Source organism: Lethenteron reissneri, chromosome 33, assembly GCF_015708825.2.
Source record: "Lethenteron reissneri isolate LAM-NWPU_2019-01 chromosome 33, ASM1570882v1, whole genome shotgun sequence".
In the NCBI taxonomy this organism is placed as follows: Eukaryota; Metazoa; Chordata; class Hyperoartia; order Petromyzontiformes; family Petromyzontidae; genus Lethenteron; species Lethenteron reissneri.
Genome location: NC_083811.1, coordinates 11,848,684 through 11,871,413, shown reverse-complemented (window position 1 = coordinate 11,871,413; position 22,730 = coordinate 11,848,684).

Sequence of the window (22,730 nt, the reverse complement as noted above, 5' to 3'; positions counted from 1 at the left end):
ATCAAGGCGGCTCTCCCGTGGTGTCCGAGGCATCCCCGTTAAGCCTCAGCACACATCCCCAAGCCTTAAATAAAGCAAACAAATACTCGGCCACGATCTCGCATTCAAAACAAAATACTGTACTCGGCGAGAGAGCTGCCTAAACATCGCAACCCAAGTGGCCCTCCTCCTTCGGCTCGGGCTGGAGACTGAGTGAAGCTGTTTTCGCTGTAAATAACGACGTTTTTCATTCCGGTGAAAACGATCCCAAAAGACGCATTTTAAATCACTTTCAGCAGCGACCACCAAGTCAGCCGGCGCCGTGCTCAGCACACTGAAATTGGCTCGTCCTGCGAGATCCACTTCGCTGGAAGTCATCAGCCAGTGATTGTCCCATGCAAGAGACTGGTCATCGCCATGGGAATGTGGAATTTCCACCACTGGGCTCAGAGCCGCCAGTGGAAACGAGCGGCACGTTTGTTTGACACATCTAACGACACGTTTCAATGTTTACGTGATCTTACCCCGAAGAACCCGTATTATGGACGTGTGCTTGAGCTGGGGAAACGTTTAGACTCGTCACTGTTGCCATTACGAAAGCGCCGTGACGTGGATTTAAAAAACCCCGGTTGTGGAGACCTTCCCGATATCGTTCTCGGGGCTGGACTGGGTTTTGCTCGGAATTGGTGCCCGAAGTTTTGCTCCACGTTCAAGAAATCGGTTTCTGAAGAAGCCCCCATCACAAGGGGGGGGGGGGGGGCGGCAAAGAGACTGACATTGCTGAATAACACGCGGGGTCGACCCCGAATGTATTCACAGCGCAACCGTGAACACCGCGCAGCGGTAGTAGCCGTACCTTGTCACGTTCTTCGCAACAACAACAAAAACGTAGGCTATTGTCTGCGTGGAGTGTTATTACCTTAATCTTAATTGAGACACTTTCGTCGCAAGCAAATTGTGAATCTATATAAAAAAAACTGAATCTGTGTGTCTCAAAAACGTCTAGAGTACTTCCCGAGAAGGTAGAAAGCTAGAAATGTGGTACACGTGTAGCTTTTAGGACAAACCCAAAAGGTAAAATCTGAAAATCCGAGATTTTTACTTTTAAGGCCTCCAAATCTTGATTTTGAGTGCCCCATGAAATAGTTTGTGGTTTGTGCGTGTCATTCAAAAACCGTTCAAAATATAAGATTGCGGGTTTTAAACAAAGCATTAAACAGAAAATACAATTTAAGTGAAAACCATTGCAGTTTTTTTATATTTCGGATTAAAGCGGTTTCGAACGAAAAAATACGCATTTTATAGTGTTAAAATCGTAATAATTCGAAAACAGTAAAAGATCGAAGCTTCCCCTCAAAAAGTATTAAGTTCATTAATTTCTATTATTTCTGATCAACACAAAATAACGGAATATTTAAATTGAGCGGTTTCCGATAGTACGTCTATAAATATAAGAACTGAATCAAGTCGTGAAATTTAATTATTGTTGCTGAAAAATCCACATTTCTGGAGCAGTTGTTAGTGTCTGATCGTAAGTAAAGATTGTAAGACAATCATATCAGGTTAATTATTATACATTAAAAACGTTTGCCTGGCGAAGACAGACTTTATGAACGAGTATAATATAAACGGCCCCGATGCGAGGGTGCTTGCATACAACTCCGCAGCAGCAAAGATGGAAAAACGAATCGACCTACATCTGGTCTCCCGCACTGGTGAAACGAGGCGCGTGAACGCTCTAATTGCTTGCCTTGGATGTCACCACTGGATTTGGAGCGCACGAAACAAAATCCTGACTAACGCCGCAGGAGCGATGTGAAATTCTCAAAGCTTCCTACGATGACGACGACGACTACCACGAGTATGCATCTGTCAGCTCTGGGCTCATCAGCAGAATGTCTGTTCGGGGAGGGGGGGGGGCATGAGTAGGCTAGCGGTGGGGGGACATGTGGCTGGCACCTGTGTAAACACAATTCCTCCACTCCACAGCCACCAAAACCTCCCGCCGCCGCCGCTGCTGCCCTGCCGCACCCCCTGTACATCAAGGGAGACGCTGGGACTGCTCTGAGAATGAAGTCTTCCCCCAACGACAGGCGATCGTAAGAGAAATGCTGGGACGCCGACTAAAACTGGCCGACACTCGTAAATTACTCGCTAAGAGCACTCCCCGTCGCGAAAATGTCTAGCCGCGTTGAAATATTCACATTCAATTGCTGTGCTGCGTTGCATACGTGTGCTGTGTGTGTGTGTGTGCGAGCGCGCGTGTGTGTGTGTGCGCAGGCAGGTATTGTGGCTGTGTGGGTAGATAGATCGGAGAATAGGTAGGTGAGTAGGCTGATAGGTGATGTTGGTGGTAGTAGTAATGATAATGATGCAATTTATAATGCGTACAGTGCAACGTTTCACAGACGTAAATGAGCCTGACTCTGAGGCGCGTAGCCAGACTCGGCGTCAATTGAAAGTCACGCGAAAGTTGTGGGGCCTTCAAGTTTCTCTTAAACGTCGGTGTACATTACATGCTCTTCATAGACTGAGTTTGTGGATAGGTAGGTGGCAGAATAGGCCATATGTCGATAGGTAAATATGAACATTGGTAAGTTACTCTTTGGTTCTTTCGGTAAAGTCACGTATAAAGATAAAATAATAAATTAAATAATAGCATACTTTATAATAATAAATTAAATAATAAATACAATAAATTCTTAATTAAATAATAGCATATTTTATCTTTATACGTGACTTTACCGAAAGAACCAAAGAGTAATCCCTGCAGTCACGAAAGCTCCAAATTAAGATTGTTAAGTTATTTTGTTGATGTCTAGGTAGGTTGATAGAGAGGTTATGTTGATAGGTAGGTGGGTTGATAGGGAGATTATTACGTTTGATAGGTTGGCAGGATAAGAAACAGAAGAAGGTGGACAATAATTCATCCTTCTCGCAAGGTGATTAAATATCACACAATCGAGGTGCTCGATTTAATTTAAGAATCAAATAACTTTCAAACATTCGTGTTTGTTTTACTTCTCGTTTCTCCTGTATAATTTGTAATTCCGTTTGCTCCATTACCATAAATGTAACGTTGTCATATCAATGGCGCATAACTTAAAAAACACGTTAACAATATTCTCACTTGCATCACGTGATGTGCATGTATTGTGGGTGTAAGAGTTGACCGCAATCGATGAATAAATGCATCCCTTTTAATATTTATTTTTATTCGCTTTATTTTCATATTAATTTGTATTATTTTATTGTTATTCTTTTTTCTATCTACGTGACTCTACCGAAAGAACCATCGAAAAATGCATCCCTACTTGCTCGGTACATTGGTGAATACGTGGGTAAGAAAGTATGTCGGTAGGTAGCTGGGTAGGTAAGAAGTTGAGCAGATGAAGATGTGGGTGGGTTTTCAAGTTGAAATATACGTCTCAAAGTAGGTAGGTGCGTAGCCAGGTAGGTCGGTGAGTAAATAGGATGATGAGTAGGTAGCTACGTGAGAAGTGAGTAGGAGAGTAGGTAGGTGGATGTAGGATTGTAAGCATATAAGTATGTACATATTAGAGTAGGTTGGTGGGTAGGTATGTATTTAGTAGATAAGTAGGTGAGTAGGTAGGTAGATATATATATAGGGATAGTAAGTAGTTGGGTAACAAGGTATCAAAGTAGGTAGGTGGGTTTGTCAGTATGAAGATAGGTAGATGAGAAGGTATAAGAGTAGGTTGACAGCTAGATAGGTAGGCGAGCAGGTAGTTACATGAGTAGGTATGAAGGTAGGTAGGTGATTAGGCGGGTCGGTATTCTTAAACCATGTAGTATGTGCTCACTGGGACACGTCTTGCGACGGAGACTTGGCAGAAGTGCGAGGAACAATAGCGGAGCCATGTAGTTGGTGTGACTTCTATATAAAAAATCTTCTTAAACTCAACCATGTGCAGCAGTGTACAATGTGTAAATACGGCGTGTAGATTTATACTTGTTTTTAAATGCATAAATCATGCACGATATATAACCCACGACGTTACATTTTGCAGGGGTAATATAGCAGACCGTAAAAACAAAACGATAAAAGATGCATTCATTGTTATTAAATATGACAAGAATGTGGGTAGGAGACGGTATTATTCTCCTGGTGGGCCCACCTGTTATGTCTTTCGTGTTTTTGTGTCACCTTCTACACAACTACTACAGTTGACGTCGTTAATTCGAACCCAGATGTCGATCGGTAAAGCTAAAGGTGAAAGAAAAGGCCCTTCTCATGGGCAGACACCAATCAGGCGAGACCTTCGAGTGGACCAACCAAACATTGAGGCACTCTCAACACCTGAATGTGACTTCCTGGCCAGAAATCTGAGGCAGAAACGACATGGACATCACCGCCTCGCAGGAGGCGCTCCTTGTGGAGAGCGCGCGGATGGCGAGTTCCGTTGCTCCCGTCTGCCTCCCCGAAACATTGCCTACTCACACCACCTTTGGCAGGCAAGGCCTAAAGGCCCACGCCGCTCTCAAGTCCACCGCCACAAGTGACGGCACATCGTCAATACCCGCCACAGTTGGTCTCTTGACGGTCATCAATGTACATGAGCCCCGAATCGGGAATGGCCATCACCACCTCTGCCATTAGCCACTCACCCGGCGATAGATGTGGGTGACTTCAATAGCCACTTCTAGATTTGAAGCTTTCGTGACTGCAAAGATTCATATTCTTAGGTTTTTTCGGTAAAGTCACATAGGTAAAAAATTTAAATTTACCGAAAAAACCTAAGAATATTCAATAGCCACCACACACAGTGGGCCTATTCTGCTTTTTGTGTTTAGTCCGATTAGCACGGTTTGCTACGTATGGTGCAAAAGAAGTTCAACATTTGTATTGATGAAGTCCTACGAACTGCCACCCTCTCACTAATGTACTCGGAAGCAGAATGTTGCACTCCAGTCCAGTCCAAGAGCTCGTACACAAAACTGCAAGATGCACAATTAAATTAACCCACAGCGCATCACAACCGGAACACGGCACCAATTTCCCGACCCCCAGTTCTGGTGAACATTCAGCCACCAAATATATGCCGAGAGATGCAAACTGCAAGGAAGTTTATGCGTTTTCTTGCCATTGACAGCCACCTTCCCATCACCAATGCCTCACGAATGTTTCGCACCACGGACTGATATCCCAACGCACTGTCACTACCATAACATCTCACCGGGATTAGGAAGAAAGCTGGCAAAAAGCAAGGAACAATGCGGAGATCGAGAAAAAAACACCTATTTCAAGATCCAAACATCGCACCTCCTGGCAATTATATTCCCCAAAGAAGTGGAGCTGTCAACTACATCAGAACATCAACAGGCCGATGATTGCATCTCCTCTTTCAATGGCAAATTAATCACACAAGCCACAGCAGTGCAAATGTTGCCATGCGACCAAAACTATGGACCACATAGTAAAGTGCACAACCCTCTCCTGAAGCCTTCGCGTTGTGTCGAGCAGACCTCAACATTGGCATTTAGCTCCTAAACATATTGCCAGATGCACGAATACAATAGAACAAAAATGTATGCTGTAATAATTGAACCAAAATCTGTAGCATAATGATTATTATTACGTGTTATTAATCTGTGTAAATTACAAAAACACAAGAGTTCTGCTTTTTATGTTATATTTGATTGTAAACAGACAATATCAATTCATTTAACCACAATTGAGTGAATGAGTGATGCAAATTGAAAATAAAGTTTTTAAGAGGGCTCGGATATTACTTGCAAGCCAGAGTTTACCGGTTCGACGCGCTGACGCGCCAGTAGAAACAGTACATCAGTACCCCAGAGTGAATCGACCGGAAGATCTCCTGTGGTGGGGTAAAGTATGGGCACTTCCACCTCTTCCAAGACGTCTGGGCAGTGTGAAAGAGTAGGCCAAATACACTTGTATCGTTCACTAGAGCTCCCTCTGTTGGAGGCCCTTCAGCCAGCAGTGGCATGATCAAGCAATTGCAGGCGTCACCTTTTCCTCGACCTCAAAAGAACGGCTTGAGAGCCAATATCTTTCACAAACATAATTAAGTGTCTGAATGTGACTCGCAAAATACAAACATCAGAATATGGGTCCTCGATATTCCACGCCTCTACTTTTTCACATTTTTCATGCGAGCATACACAATTTGACATTTAGACATACTGTATTGAAAGGTGATTAATACAATTCCATAACCAGATTTTGAATTCCATAAACCAGCATACGTGCCCCGCAAACTTTTGAATCTTTTTTAAATTTTATTTAGCAATACAGTTATTGTGCACACAGGTTTTTGTTTAAGTTTTGGATCCAAATATGAAATTAGATTTTCGATAGTACAATCTGTTAACGGTGATCTTGTAAAGAGTGTGTTACTAAAGTCGGTGGAATGTGAGCAAATGTCACTGTCGGTTACCCGTGTACATTGGGGGTGTTTCTACTTATCAGATTAATTATAAGAATGTCAAAACTCATCAGTTAGTTTTTGTCTGTTTTATACCTGTCGACCCCTTATCAGTGCCTACCTTAGTACAGACCAATTTAGATCGTATTGGTCACCCCGTGCCCTTGTAAATATCAACGTCCATTCACAACGGAGAAACACAAATAGACCAAAAAAATCTGCCCGTGTTGAAACGGCTGTCCGCCGTGTGGACCTGAAAACTAAATTTCCCTTTGCAAGAATACGGGGTAAACCGTATGGGTTGACAGCCATGCTGTTTGTTTAAAATTGATCCAAAATTAAGACGCCATAGGAAATGACGTCACATGAAATTAATTCACAATTGTGACCTCACTTGCATGCTTCTCCCACCAAAACTCCAATAGCCATCTGATGACGTTACATTTGTCAGCACGGAAACGATTTAAATTATTACACTATGTAAAGCTGCAAAAATTGGAAAAGAAAATCAGAAATTTTCCTGGAATATCTGAAATACAATTTTAGTTTTTGTCTGAAACGATCCCCTATTGTGTGGGCATATATATAAGACAAAGACCCCCCCCCCGTATAGTCTTCACAGAATGTTGGGGCAAGTGCTATTAGCGAACACCTATTAAAGCCGGCACAGCACACAGCGGGATGGGAGGCCAGCACCACGCCCGGCCGCCTTTGTCTCCCTAGTGGCAATGTTTACACACGACAGCAGGTACTCATGTGAGGCTGAGCCGACCTAGGGTATGCCCAGGATCGTTTCACACAACAACAATGCAGCGCACACGCGCACACATGAAGACCGCTTTTAAAATATAGCACAGCATCTTCCGCACACGATGAATTGAGTACCACTTTGCCATAACCTTAGGTTTTTTCGGTAAAGTCACGTAGGTAAAAAGAAATAATAAAAATGATTAAAATGATAATAGAAATAAAATGGTAAATCACGACGTTTCGGAGGCAACACAAGTCTCCGTCATCAGGTGGGACCGTCACAGCTAAATTGACTGTATCAAGTGAGGAAAAAATCCAAGGGACAAGCTCTTAAATACAAGTTAAGTGGGAGGGGGGGAGGGGCTTATCTGCTGAATGTTAATAAAACAGTGGGGGGGGGGGGGGTGGAGCTAAAAGAAAACAATTGGTAAACCTCAACTTGGAGTTGCGGCCGATTGTTGTCTGACAACTAAAAAATACAAATAGCAGTAAGTCAACAGAGAAACAAACCCCCCACCACCACCGTACCCCTGACCACCATAGAAATGTAGGAATTTCCACCTCTGGCTCAGGCCCAAGAGAGGAGATAAGCACTGCCTAACATTCGTCAGAGCGTGGAGACACTTTGGCTCTTATTTTAATAAATAAAATACTTGTTGCGCATATATAAATTCCAGAGGTCTAGCCGTGTTCTTAAGTGAAGCCTTATAGCATTTTATGATGCTGCGCTCGTGTGAGCCAAACTATAAATTACCAGCTCCGGCCCATGGCTCTGCGCGGATTCCCCGCGCTGCTTGTCAGAGACTTCATTTATTCTGGCCCTCCAGATGCTGGGAGCTGGTACCCAGAGGGACAGTAATATTCAGACAGTAATAATCAAACACCCAAGCCGTACTCCCATTGGCTTTTGCGGGGCTAAAGAAACAAGTTTTATAAAGGCAAACACACACACACATATTGGCACGCACACTCACGCACGCTCTCACGCACAAATTTACATTCGCACACGAAAAAAATGTGCACTTACATACATGACTTTACACACATGCGTAGTACGTACATACACGAAGATGTGTGCAAACATGAAAATATTCACACATGCATACACACATAACAACTGCCATTCACCACTAAGTGGCGGTGACGTCACCGCGACGCTTGTGCCAGGCTATGTGCACCTTGAGGCCACGTGAAGTGTCGAATGCCCGTTGGCAGGAGGTCACTGGGCAGATCCAGGTGCCAGGGGTCGACTGACTGAGATGACTGGCTGATGCACCACCTGTGCCCCCTATTGTGCCAACTTGCTGTGCTTTAGCCACCCGGCGCTCCGCTCGTTGTTGTGAGCGTCGCTCCTCCGCCCTCCATTACTTTTGGAGGGCGACTGCCTTCAACTGCCCAGTAGCGTCCTTCACGAGCCTCCTCCACAGAGGCCAATCTTGACACCGCTGGTACCAGTCATCAGCAAGTCCACTCAGCTCCACATCCTCCTGGACCACAGCACTCCATCTCTTCTCTCGCCCATGCCGCGCCCGTTTAGCCCCCTCGATTCGGCCGAACAAAAGCTGTTTAGGCATGCGGTGGCTGGGCATGCGGGCTACATTACCCAGCCAACGCAGCCTTGCCTGACGGAGGAGCTCACCGATGGGACTTTGTCCAGATCTTTCAATCTCCACAAATGCCCTATCACGAATTGGGAGTTGTGGGGGTGGAGTTTCCGATGGTACAAAATAACCAGGCAGGTGCTTAGTTTTGTTGGGGCTGCAGGTTCAGCAGCAGCGCCTCCAACTCCTCCTCTGAGTGAGCAACAATTACAAGATCATCGGCATACATAACATGGTTGAGCAATAGGGAGCCATGCCTTGACCGCACCCGGGCATCGATCAGCCTCCAGATAGAAATTGGGGGGGTGGCACGTGCCCCCCCAATGATAATGTGATGTATGTGCCATGTGCAAGCAGAACTGATGAAACAATGTAGTGTAGTTACATCGACAGTGATGTTAATGTCCATTGTTTCTAGCCAGAAATCGAACCTCGGTGACCGGGATGTTGGAGTCATACGTGGCTGGACAGGCACAACCGACACATGCACACGCAAGCAAAGGACCCACGTACAGACATATAGCCTTAACAGACTGTGCTGTGAGCGTGCACGTGAGGCAGTGGGTGGCCACAGCACCATGCCCGGCCGCCTTTGTCTCCCTAGTGGCGATTATTACACACCGCACCAGATCCTCACTTGAGGCTGAGTCGACCTAGCGGAAGCCTAGGACCATTTTAGATATTCGACACTGATGTTGGCCGTGAGCACGAATCGAACTCGGGTGGCTGGGTTCGTAGTGCAGCGCACTGGCCGTTACACTCCCCACAGACACACAGACAAAGATCCCCAGTATAGACTTGAACAGACTGTAGGGGCAAGTGCTGTTAGCGAGCACCTATGAAGGCCGGCACGGTACACGAGGGGGTGGGTGGCCAACACCACGCCCGACCGTCTTTGTCTCTCTAGTGGCGATGTTTACATTTCGCATTATGTACTAATTTGAGGCTGAGTTGACCTAGGGGAGGCTCAGGATCGGTTTAGAAAATCGTCACCGTTGTTGGCCATGAGCAGGAATCGAACCCGGATCGCTAGTTTCGTAGCGCAGCGCGCTAACTGCTACACCCACCACTCCCTACAGACACACACAGACATACATACAGACACGCATACTCATCTCAATTGCTTCTCCCATCGAATTCACTGTCCTTTGTGAACTTCTTTTTTGTGCCGTCAAGTGTAACCGAAACCTTCTGCCACAAAAAGCATGTTCTCGGCAAAGTCGGATTTATTGTCTCAGAAAGTGGAGCAGAACCGCAAAGCTTGAGGAATTGTTAACCTCTCAATGGGAGGGGTTACCTCGGCGTCACTGGCTGCTCGTGAGATCGCTCGCTGAGCCGTTGAAATGTGGACAGCGAGTCAGGGCAGAACGCCAAAGTGTCTCACTCCGTTCAACGACGCGATTTGGGGGAGAGCGTACTATCTTCTCCACCGGCGTTTGTTGCTCATGCCAGAGATGGAAACTCCGCATTCACATGTCGGGGGCCAGTCCATCCAATCGCGGTTGCTTTTACCGCAAAGCGGTGATTATTATAACGATGCGGGACAAACGACAGGATGAGCGCACCGCAGGCGCGGATTTGAACTTGCAAATTTGTGATCGTGATTCACAAAGTATGATCACAGTGCCAGATGTCATAGTCATGTAGATAAAAGTTAAAGTAACGCATTTATTTCTTTTTTCTTCTTGTACCTTGGGGATCCGTTGGAATTGCAATATCGCAATCAGAATATGTTATTTAGACCGGAGGAAGCAATTGTTACAATTCAAAATGATTTGCAATTTCAGTGGCATTGGCAATTGTAATCGCAGCCAACAATGTCTGCATGTTGAACTTCTTTCGCACCGTACGTAGCCAACCGTGCTAATCGGAAGTGTGATTATTATTGACCCAAAGCACCACGATTCATATTGTTTCTACATCATGGGACCTCCTTTGCCAGCACCAAAATATGCGAATAGGTTTTCCCCTTTTTTCTGGCAACAAAACAGGTGTTGAGATGTTAAAACACCAAACTTTAACCTTTTATAAGGACTCATGTCTTTTGGCGTCCTTTGGTCAAACACCGTTTTGAGACTCGGCTCAAAAGAAAGCTGTCTCTGGTGTGGATAAATCAGTTTCAAAGACAATGCATATATTATCAGAGTATGTTTTTTGTTTGCATTCTGACCACAAATATTGTGGTAAATGCAGACATGATTCCTCGTAAAAGGTTTCAGTTTGGTGTTTTAGCATCTTAGGGGCCGTCCATCAATGACGTCACGCACCTGGGGGGGGGGGGGGATCAGACATTTGTGACGATGTGTGACGAGGGGAGGGGGGGGGGGATTTGAGAAATGTGACGTCACATCAAAATGCGCACCTTTAAATAAATATAGGCAACACGTTCTACTTAATAAAATAGACTTTTTAATAAATGTTTTCTCCTACAACATCAGATTGCAGCGCCTCATTAAATACGCACGACAATGACAATAGTTTAAAGCGATTTGAAGCATGTTTTATTTTTTGTTGGGTGGGGGCCAAGCTTTGTGACGTCATATGTGAGGGAGGTTTGACTTTTTGTGACGTTGTGTGACGACGGGGGGGGGCGGTCAAAAATCGTCCAAAATCGCGTGACGTCATTTATGGACGGCCCCTTAACACCTGTTTTGATGCCAGAAAAAAGGGGAAAACCTATTCTCATTCATATAGTTCATGAAAGCCTACATGTCAAACTTGCCCCCATGCCCATTCTTTGCTGTATCATGGAGATAACGATGCTACTTTTCCTGCTATCGCTGCTGCTGATGATGAATGCAGCAACGGTGATCATTATGATGACAAAGTGATAAAAATGCGTTTGACATTTGAAACAAAAAAATGCCATTTTTCCCACCCATTTTATTTCTTCGGAAAATGGGTCCCAACCGTAACTCCGGCAGCCACATCTCTTGGGTTTCTCCTGGAATTTTCCCACAGTCTGGAAAAAAACAAGAAACCTGACAAATCGTAATTCTCATCCGACAGCCGAACGCTACGGACACAATAACAACATGGAAATATGATTTGAATAACATAAAGAATAAAAAACAGGGTTACTGAGCCATTCATCCGTACTCTCAAATTTGGCCAAAATGTAGCGCGGCTCGTTCACCGCATCTCACGTGAGCTTCCTCTCACCTGAATCCCTATTCGCCGATACTCACATCACCCACAACCCCCAATCAATGAATTCCACCTATTGTGCACAACGATTCACGGACAAAGGATTCCGCGGGGGTGTAATGCTCACGCTGGACTCGCAATCCAGAGGTCGCCAGTCCGATTCCATCTCCCAGTGCGGCGGATGAAGAAACGGCGCTGGTTGCCTCTGTCCACACAGGATTCTGAGTGGGTAGCCCCACCGTTAGGCGATTGGCATGTCACGTGTGGTGGGGTAAAGTGTGGGTACTCCCACTGTTTCCAAGAGGCCAGCGTGGAAGCGAAGACTGAATACCTTCTGTAGGGCATCCTGCTATCGTGTTTTTGTGACATTCGTACCCGCCCTGACTGAACATCTGTGAAAAAGAGCTTTATAGCTCATCGGATTCGACCAGTGTAAATCATTATTTTGTTTCTGATTCTCAGAGCTCCCTCTTGTGGACGGCTTCTACCAGCAGTGGCGCGAGCGAGCAGTTGCGGGGCTGCGCCTTTATCTTCAACACTAAATGGGTGAACAAGAGGCGCCACCTGTAAGTTGTGGTACATTCAGGCACAAGTCAACCTCGCAGTCGTGACCCAGTGGCCCGAGAATCATCCCGTTATTCGAGCCTTCACGTGGGTTGCCCAGAAGTGATGACAGCGTCATCCGAATATCATCCCGGTGCTTATGCACACTTTGCTACACTCGCAATACGAGCGTTCCCATTGACTCCCAACGTGACATCTGATAAGAGGACTTTTGCTTTTACATATATACTCCCTAACGTGGGAATTATGACACGAAGCGTCATTGAGACTGGTCACACAAAATGAATGTCAGCTTTCTGGATACCTTCACAGCTTCGGGCGAAATGTTCAGCCAATGTATGCACACAGAAGGTAAAGACTAAGATCCCCTGTGTAGCCTTAACCGAATTTTGGGGGCAAGTACTGTTACCAAGCACCCATTTAGGCCGGTACAGCACACGAGGGGGAGGGTGGCCAGAACCACACCTAGCCGCCTTTGTCTCCCTTGTGGCAATGTTGACACACCGCAACAGGTACTCGTTTGATTCTGAGTCGACTTGGGGGAGGCTCAGGACGTGTTCAGGTATTCGTCACCAATTTTGGCTGTGAGCGGGAATCGAACTCGTGTCGCCGGGTTCGTAGCACAGCGCGCTAACATCTACACTACCGTACGAAGACAAAGATCCCCCGTATAGCCTTAACAGACTGTAGGAGCAAGTGCTGTTAGCGAGCACCTATGAAGGCCGGAACGGTAAACGAGGGGGTGGGTGGCCAGCACCACGCTCGACCGCCTTTGTCTCCCCAGTGGCGATGTTTACACACCGCACTGGGTACTCATTTCACGCTGAGTAGACCTAGGGGAGGCCCAGGACCGGATCAGATAGTCGTCACTGGTAATGGCCGTGAGCGGGAATCGAACCCGGGTCGCCGGGTTGATAGCGCAGCGCGCTAACATCTACACTACCGTACACACGCACACGTGTACATACACACTCACAGACACTCCACATGCTAGGATGCGCTTCAGGAACTGAATTCAGCGCTGGGAGCAAAACGTCGGACATCGCGCCGAACAACGCGCGGTTCAACCTGCGCAGACAACACATCGGAGCGATAGAGACACTTCTGCTCTAGCAGCAAACGGTTTCCGCTCACTCACATCCACAAAGGCCGGAAGATACAATCCACCCAGAAGGTGGAATTCAACTTCTGAAGACGCTCCCAGCACACGGAGCGACAACTCTGGACCAACGCGCGCGCCACGCATCGGCGAGCCAAAGCAGATCGTTTGTCCGAAACATTGGCAGAGCCGCTGTATTTCCCCCCCACTCCTCCTCCTCCTTCTTATTCCCTCCGCCACCGCCCTCCGACTCCGCACATCATCCCAGTGCGCGGCGCATTCTCGATGATTAACGCCGCATAGGAATCCCCCAAAGAAGGAGCTTCCAGCATCCGCGGTGAGCGCGGCCTCGCTTGCGTGTGCAAGTGGAGGGGAGCGGGTGGTGGTGGGGGGGGGGGTCTGAGTATCGTGAAGAACGCCTTCACAATGCCCGCTGCCCCGAGAGGCCCACGAATGCGTTCACCCGTCGGGGATTGTAAATCACACGGCGGAAAAGAAAATAAAAAAGGAGAGCGACGATGTTGTTGTTATATAACCCTGGCTGGATTTCAGAAGCGCGCGGCGGATTTGGAATCGCCGGCCGCCGACGAGGATGCAACGCGATTCGCGGATGCGTGCGGCCGTTTCGTCAATCCACTGCTGGATGAGAACTTCCCCCCCCCCGCTACGTGTTTCTTGGGGGGTTATCTGACCATGCTCTCTAATGTTACTTGTTTTAATTTACCAGGTTAGGACCACTGAGCTAGGCAGTTCTTTTTCAGTAGCGACCTCACCGCAAAGCATAGCTCAACAAAGTAGCTTATCGTGTGGAAATGTACAGCAGCCAAATGCTCTTACCGGATGTTTATAAATGTGGCGGGGAAAACTGGACGACCTGGAAGAAAAATGCACGCCACCAGAGGGAGAACACGCAGACTCCAAACATCCAGCAGGCGTCAGGGTCCTGATCGAACACACGACCTCCTGTATTTTACAGGCGAGGTAGTTGACAGGGAGTGAAACTTCACCCCACGCTGGCCTGTGCGGATTGGTGAAAGTACTGAGCAACAAAGGGGTACATAGAAGTATAGTGCAACAATATGTGTTTCTGCACAGCCAAGCTTTACCCACAACCCCACAGCCGATAACACCTGGTATGTATGGCAGTTTCCCACTGGCAGGACTCGACCCCATTCATCTCCAGAGTCGTGGTGAGATTGGGTGCATGCTGGTCTTTTCGTCATAGGTTGGTACAAAGCATTGTGGATTCTAAAATGAAACATTTCTAAAATAATCAAAATTCCTCGTTATTCAAGTGCATCGGGCAGTGCTCGTATCTATTGTTGACTCAGTCAGCCGTGGAAATTCCCCATTTGCACGGCCGATCTCTCCCCAGACTACGCTACGTGCAAACACATCTCGTAACAGTGAACACCATGTCTAACATACAAGAGGAAATAACACAGTTGTCTGGTATTAATTATTGCACGACATGGAAACTACTCGGCAAACGAACTGTGGTATTTCAATTGATGGGTTGAGAATTGCAGAATGTCGGCTGACAACCACTGCTGACTACCACTGCGTTGCTCGTTTCATCAACCCTCACGTTAATGCCGAAGGGGCGTTCGAAGCATCACGTCGAGATGGGGTGCCCGTTCAGAACTCTCACAGAGTACTGCGGCGCCCAATGTTAAAGCAGAGCACGTGCGAGAAGACGTCCGTGTGGGTCTGCTCTGACCGCTGTGCCACGTGGGTGAGTTGCAGTGGACACGGTCTAAGGCTCAATCAAAAGGGGCTAAGCAAGTCAACAGTGGTTGAGTTGATAATTGTTTTTTTACCCTTTTATCTGGCAACAAAACTGACACCTTTTTTTACGAGGAGTCATGTTTGCATAGACCACAATACGTCATCTGGTCCAACACCATGTGAGACTAGGCTCTAAGGAAAGCTGTCTCGGGTGTGGACCAATCAACTTCAAGGACAGTGCATATATTATCAAAGTTATGTTTTTTGTTTGCATTATGACTGCAGGTATTGTGGTCAATGCAAACATGACTCCTCGTAAAAAAAGGTGTCAGTTTTGTTGCCAAATAAAAGGGTAAAACACCAATTATCATATTTTTCTACTGGCAAATGAGGTTCCAATGGAGTGGTTGAGTTATGGAGAGATTCACGTGCCCCCCCTCCGCCCCCCGCCCCCGACCATATCAATGTGGAATTTCCACCACTGACGGAGGGTTGCGAATAGGGCATGAGCGACTAATCTTGCTAATCTGTGCACGGAAACCACTTTGACTTCAAATTTGTCAAGTTCCCAAAATATCCGCAAAAGTAGCTCAATTGGGATTTCTCGTAGCAATCATCGCCACTCCACCCACCCACCCACCTCCCCATTTCTAGGCAAGGTGCTGAGTCACCCAGCGCCCACAGGGTGAGCTGCCATTGGGAGGTGTCGTTGCAAATGTGTTGAGATGACATGCAATACAAATCATTCTTAGACTTCCTCGGTATAGGACGCTTATACAAACACAAATCATTACAGTCATTATTATTATTACCAGATTTTTAAAACACTCTTCCTCTTTCCTTGTGACATAACACTTTGCTAATTAATGACCTACGTGATTTGAAGGCGAAACGACCCGTGGATTGTGATTACCTAAGAACAGCACAGGAATGCTTTGTTACGTGATGGGGTGTTCATGACAAATGTAGGTGGCGTACGATTTCCAGGACTTGCTGATTGGAGCAAAGGATACACGACAAGTCAGGCTTTCTTTTCCACAGACTATGCCAAAAAAATCGTTTTCAAAGTGGCAAAATATAATAAACAGTTGCGTGCATTTGCCGCCAGAAATCGCATTCGAAGTGCTTATTTTACGTCTGTGGTAATGTTAACAGTTAAAAACAAAACAAAAAAGAAATAACACATTGCATTTACATTACGATTACCCAAGTGCATTAGCGTGTCAGCTAAGTCGTTGTGTATAAATTCAATGTATCCAACTCGTAAACAATAACTATTTCTGCTGCAGATCCCCCGTCTAGCCTAAGCAGACGGTTGGAGCACGTCCTGTTAGCGAGCACCTATGAAGGGGGGTCGGGGGTGTTCTGCAACACAGGCTCCCCAATGCTGATGTTTAAACACTGCACCAGGCACCCATTTAAGGCTGAGTGAACCAGGGAAAGGCCGAGGTCCGGTTCAGATATTCGTCACTAATGTTGGCCATGAGCTGGAATAAAAGTGGGGTCACCAGGTTCTTCGTGCAATGCGCTAACCACAACACTACCGCTCCCCATGCAGTGTGGATACACAGACACAAAGACACACAGATAGACACACTAACGCCTAAAAATGATCAACAGCCAAATCAGAGGAGCTGAGAATGTGAGTAGAACAGAGCGTATATAAATATGTAAAACTAATTCCTGAGTGATACTGCCTTGGCAAAAGGTGCACAAATAACAAAACATAAACATTCGAGATTAGTTTCCTAAACAAGAAAACAAAATCTATAAAAGGCGACGTTTCGGGAAATGGCCCTACATTCGCACACTTTCTTCACAGCACATACCGTTTTCCTTTTAAGGCAACGTTATCGACGAACGTGCCTTAGTTTTCCTTGTTGTTGCACGGACATATTTAAAATGTCAGCCTTTTCCCGAACTTTTTCCCCAATCCCACCACCGTTGCCTAAAAGCGTGGCCGTGCCTCTGCCCCGTCCCCCAGGAGGTCTCCGCGTGATCACGGGGCAGACGGCACGGCGTGCACTTGTCTGCGCTGCGCCCCGCGCCGCTGGTGATGGTGCCAAGGCAGAGACCAAATGGCCCCGAAGGTCAGGAGGTCACAGTCTGGGCCACCGCCGCCCCTTAAACCACTGCTCTATTCATTTCTGTGGGGGGGGAGAGGGGGGTTTTCTGTGAGTGGGTGAAAGTGTGTGTGTGTGTCTGTGTCTCTGTGGGTGTGTGTGTGCGTGGTGGGGAGCGGTAGTGTAGCGGTGAGCGTGGTGTGCTATAAACCCGGTGTCCCGGGTTCGATTTCCGCTCACGGCCAACAACAGTGACGATTATCTGAACCGGTCCCGGGCCTCCCCTAGTTCGACTCAGCCTCAAAATGAGTACCTGGTGCAGTGTGTAAACATCGCCACTAGGGAGACAAAGTCGGCCGGGTGTGGTGCTGGCCACCCACCCCTTTGTGTGCCGTGTCGGCCTTCATAGGTGCTCGATAACAGCACTTGCCCCAACAGTCTGTTAAGGCTACACGGGGGAGGGGGTTCTTTGTCTTTGCCTTGTGTAGGCGGTGGCCCAGCGGTTATCTCGCTGCCATACGAGCCCAGTGACCCGATTAAGATTCACACTCACGGCCAACACCAGAGACGATTATCTAAAACTTGTTCCGGGCCTCTCCTAGGTCGACTCAGCCTCAAAATGAGTACCTGGTGCGGTGTGTAAACATCGCCACTTGGGAGACAAAGGCGGCCGGGCGTGGTGTTGGCCACCCACCCCCTCGTGTGCCATGCCAGAATTAATAGGTTTTCGCTGACATCACTTGCCCCTTCAGCTTGTTAAGAGGGATCTGATGTGTAGGGAGTAGGGGTGCAGTGGTGCTGTGGCTTGTGCACTGGGCTTTAAAACTGATCATATGAGTTCGATTCCCACTCTCGGCCAACTTCAATGTATGTTGAACTTCTTTCTCACCGTACATAGCCCACCCTTTTTGGGCCTCCCTCTTAGGTCTTCTCAACCTCAAATGGGCGCCTGGTCAATTGTTGTAAACACGAGCAGTCGGGCAGGTAAATGTGGCCAAGCGAAGGGATACCCCCACCCCCCAAGCTCCTTGCCGGTATTTACTTGGTTCTCGCAAACAACACGTGCCCCGGCTTGGTGCGCCATCGCCATGCCACTGCTGCCCCGCGCGTGGCAACGGACGGAGACGACGTTCCGCCGTGTAGCCTTTGCCAGACTGTGAGGGCAAGTGCTGTGTAGCGAGCACCCTAGCGCACGCGAGGGGGTAGGTGATGCAGCGCCACACGCGGTCGCCTTTGTCTGCCCCCCCAGTGCTGGCGTTTACAGAATCGGAATATTGACTAACACGGGAGGGATCCCGATGAGCTGTAATAGATCCTTTGTGAGAACGCCACAACAACGAACAGTACACAAACACGATATGAGTGCAAAGTATAGGAAGGGTTAACAAATCACTGAAAAATATATACCAATAAAACTATATATTGTATATACTATATAAAAAGTTTCTTTTTTTATCTTAGCAGGTAAAGCCCACTGAGCTATTAGCTTCTAATAGCCATTAGCTTATAATAGTTCAGTGGGCTCAAAGAAGTGGTTTATCATGTGTAAATTTATGTTTACGTCTGTGTGCACCCACGCACAAAGACAAAGACTCCCGTATAGCCTTTGAAGGATTTGTTGGGGCAAGTGCCGTTGGCAGCGCCGACGACCGGCGCTGCGCACGAGGGGGTAGGCGGCCGGTCGCCTTCGTCTCCGCGACGCACCGGGTCCTCATCTGAGGCTGAGTCGACCCGACGCACTCACGCACGCGCAACATATAAAACATTCGTCTAATTTGAGCCGGGCCATAAGCGTCACATCCAAGGGGGCACTGCCACTGCGGGTGGCCACCGCTTAATGGGAGCGGAGTTGGAGGTTGAACAAAGTGGAGCCCTCTTTGTACAAGGAGCCGGGTGATGGAGCTGAGCGCCAAGCCAACGTGATTACCGCATCCCCAACGGCAGACTCCGCGAAGCCGCGACGCACGTGCTACCCATCATCGTCCAAGGCATTCCATCTTCGTAGGAGCCATTCAGCAATTAGCCTGGACACCCCCAACCTCGCGCCAGTTGTCGTCAAAGGGCCCACGCCGCCGTGGGGTTCGGTAGTTGTTGCACCCCCCCCGCCACCCCGCCCTGCCTCCACCCCCTACCTCTTCTCCCGCATTTGTCGCCGGATAGGGCCCCACACCTCATTGGCAACCACGGGTAATGTTCTTAGGTTTTTGTCGGTAAAGTCACGTAGGTGAAAAATTCAAATTAATAAAAGTAAAATCTTCTTGGTTTTTTCGGTAAAGTCACGTGACTTTACCGAACAAACCAAGAAGATGAATCCCTGCAGTCACGAAAGTTTTAAATCGAAAAGTTAAATCAATATAAAATAAAAAATCACGACGTTTCGGAGGCAACACACCACCTGAAGACGGAAGCTTGTGTTGCCTCCGAAACGTCGTGATTTTTATTTTATTTTATATTTATTTTACTTTTATTAATTAAAATTTTTCACCTACGTGACGTTACCGAAAAAACCTAAGAATATGAATCCTTGCAGTCACGAAAGCTTCACATCTAGAACCACGGGTAATGTTGACGGCGTGGCCGCGGTGAGCTTCGTTTCAGATGACAAGCCACCTGGGAGCGAGCTGCCCGCTCCGGTGGAATTCATGGAATGAGATGGAGGAGATTTCGGCAGCCAGTTGGCTTGCACCTCTCTGCGTGCGTTCGTGCCTCTGATGAAGTCAATCGCATCAGCTCTTTCATCTCTGTTAGTGCTGCATTCTTTAAAAAAATGTGACGTCGTGCGAACTTGTTGTGGCATTGCTGTCAACTGCGTTGTGATAGTCGGCGCACTGGACTGGCAATCCGGAGGTCGCTGCTTCAATCTCCCTGTGCGGGGGTTGAAAGAACGGGGCAATGATAATTGTTCTTTTATTACCCTTCTATCTGGCAACAAAACTGACACCTTTTTTTACAAGGAGTCATGTTTGCATAGACCGCAATACCTGCAGTCATAATGCAAACAAAAAAACATAACTCTGATAATGTGCACTGTCCTTGAAGTTGATTGGTCCACACCCGAGACAGCTTTCCTTAGAGCCTAGTCTCACATGGTGTTGGACCAGATGACGCCAAAAGGTGCACAACTCAAAGACAATGCACCATCAGAGTATGAGAGCTCGGGGTGAAGCATTTACACCATTGGAACATCATTTGCCAGTATGTTATGTTTTTTGTTTGCATTATGACTGCAGGTATTGTGGTGTATGCAAACATGACTCCTTGGAAAAAGGTGTCAGTTTTGTTGCCAGATCGAAGGGTTAAAAAACAATTATCATATTTTTACTGGCAAATGAGGTTCCAATGGTGTAAAGAACGGGGCAAGTTTTGTTCAAACCCCCACCCCCCCTCGCCGTTCATCTGTCCACCCAACGATGTAAACGGGTGTGCCGTAGAAGTTAGTCGATGGGCAGTTCGTGTGTGGTGAGGTCAAGTGTGGGTACTCCCAACTCTGCAAAGACATCAGGCCAGTGTGGAAGAGTTTGTGCAAAAATACCCGATTGAGGCGCTCTCGAGAGCTCCCTTAAGTGCAGCGCTTTTCACGGTGCAGTGGCGTCAACAAGAAGGTGCGTGCTGCACTGTTACCTTCCAGATTGTAATCTGGTTAGGGCAGCACTCTTGCATAGCGCTCAACTCACAATCTGGAGATTTGTGAGTCAAAGTGTCAGCTGGAAGTTGACTCAATCAATCATTCTTCTGGGTGTAAAAAACTAGTTCTTGATTGTTCCACCAACCAGGACACATTGACTTGACATTTGCCGGTGTAAAAAAAAACATCTTCGCTGTTTAAATTGTAATATGTATTTGCCTTCCACGTTATTGAATTGTATTTTATTACATTCAGTGAATGTTTGGTAAATTATTTTTTTCCTCATTACATTTCACTTCCGGTTTTCTTTGCAAAAAACACTTTCATCTCATCTCTTAAGTTGACAGCTACATTGCCCATCATTTTCCATCATTGTATATATAAACACCAAAGCCTATTGTCTATTGTAGACGTTAAAGACCCTTTAAGATAATTTGCAAGCACAATGCCACGGTGTGCTTAACGGTATTTGAAATTCTAATAGCACAAATCAAACTTGCATTGGAAATTTGATATAAAATGTACTGTAAGTGCAACTTTCAATACGTGTAGTAAATTGTAAAAAAAAAACTAGAAAATAATGTAAATTTGTATATATGTCAAAATCCATTTTTAATCTCAACGGCCTGGCTTAATAAGAGTGCAGTTATTTTCTTGCAAATTGGTCTCTAGCACGTATTGTTTTGATCATGTACACTTTTGGAAAGGAATTGCTTCATAAATTACATGTAATCATGGGAACATTTTGTTACATTCATCGCTGTAAGCCTAACCTGATGTTACCAAAAAGTAAATTGTAATATTTCACTGGGGCAAAATAGTCTTTCTTATTATATGACAAAAATAACACTGGAACCACATTTATTGGCGTAATAATTATATTCCTACACAATCCTCCACCACAACGATCACAATTCATCAACTCTTCTGCCTACCTCTAAACACCCTCAAATACCTACGCGGGGCACATAAAAGCTATCGTTGCATTTTAACAACGTGCCTGCTTAATATAATATCGCAAAAAAGATTCATCGTCGCATTTATTTTCATCAAAGAGAGTAGCGGTTTGTTTATCAAAGGACTTTTTTTCCCACGAAGATGACTGATGTGCATGTGGCTGTATTTTAAAACGATCTAAATCCTATTTTGCCGAATTATTTCACAATTTAGGGCCTTTTTTTGACCGAGTGCCACTTTTGAGGTGCAGCCATGCGATTGAAGCCATTCTCTTCGATCTAAGAAGAACGTTTTGTGTGAAAAGGTGAGAGCAGAGCAAGAGGTCAAATGGGTGCAATTGTTCATCTCGCTCCTCGTGGGCTAGAGGGACCTCGCTAATGATTTGGTACCAGGACTCAAATTTCCTTTGGCTGCCTCTGTACTTCGACGGGAACCACCTGGGCCTGCGAAAACCAGGAGCCCCCTTGACTAATCTATATAGAGGAGAGAAAAAAAACAGACGCACACGCACACACAAGGAAACCGCACAGACATGCCTGGTAGATTTCTCCCCCTCCTTAGGAATTCTCAAAAGAGTTGCCTTAGTTTGGCTCCGACTATTGGGTGCTGCTGCCGAATCCAAAACATCCCAAAGATGAATCAAGATCAGGAAGTCACAATGGCCACATCCGTTCATGCCAACTCAATAAAGTATCGCTACTAAAAATATGAATGTTAAAATAATATAAACACCATTCAAATAATCATCTGAAAAGATGATGTACTCATCCAGCCGAGAGTTACATTGGTTCAACTCATAGTTTG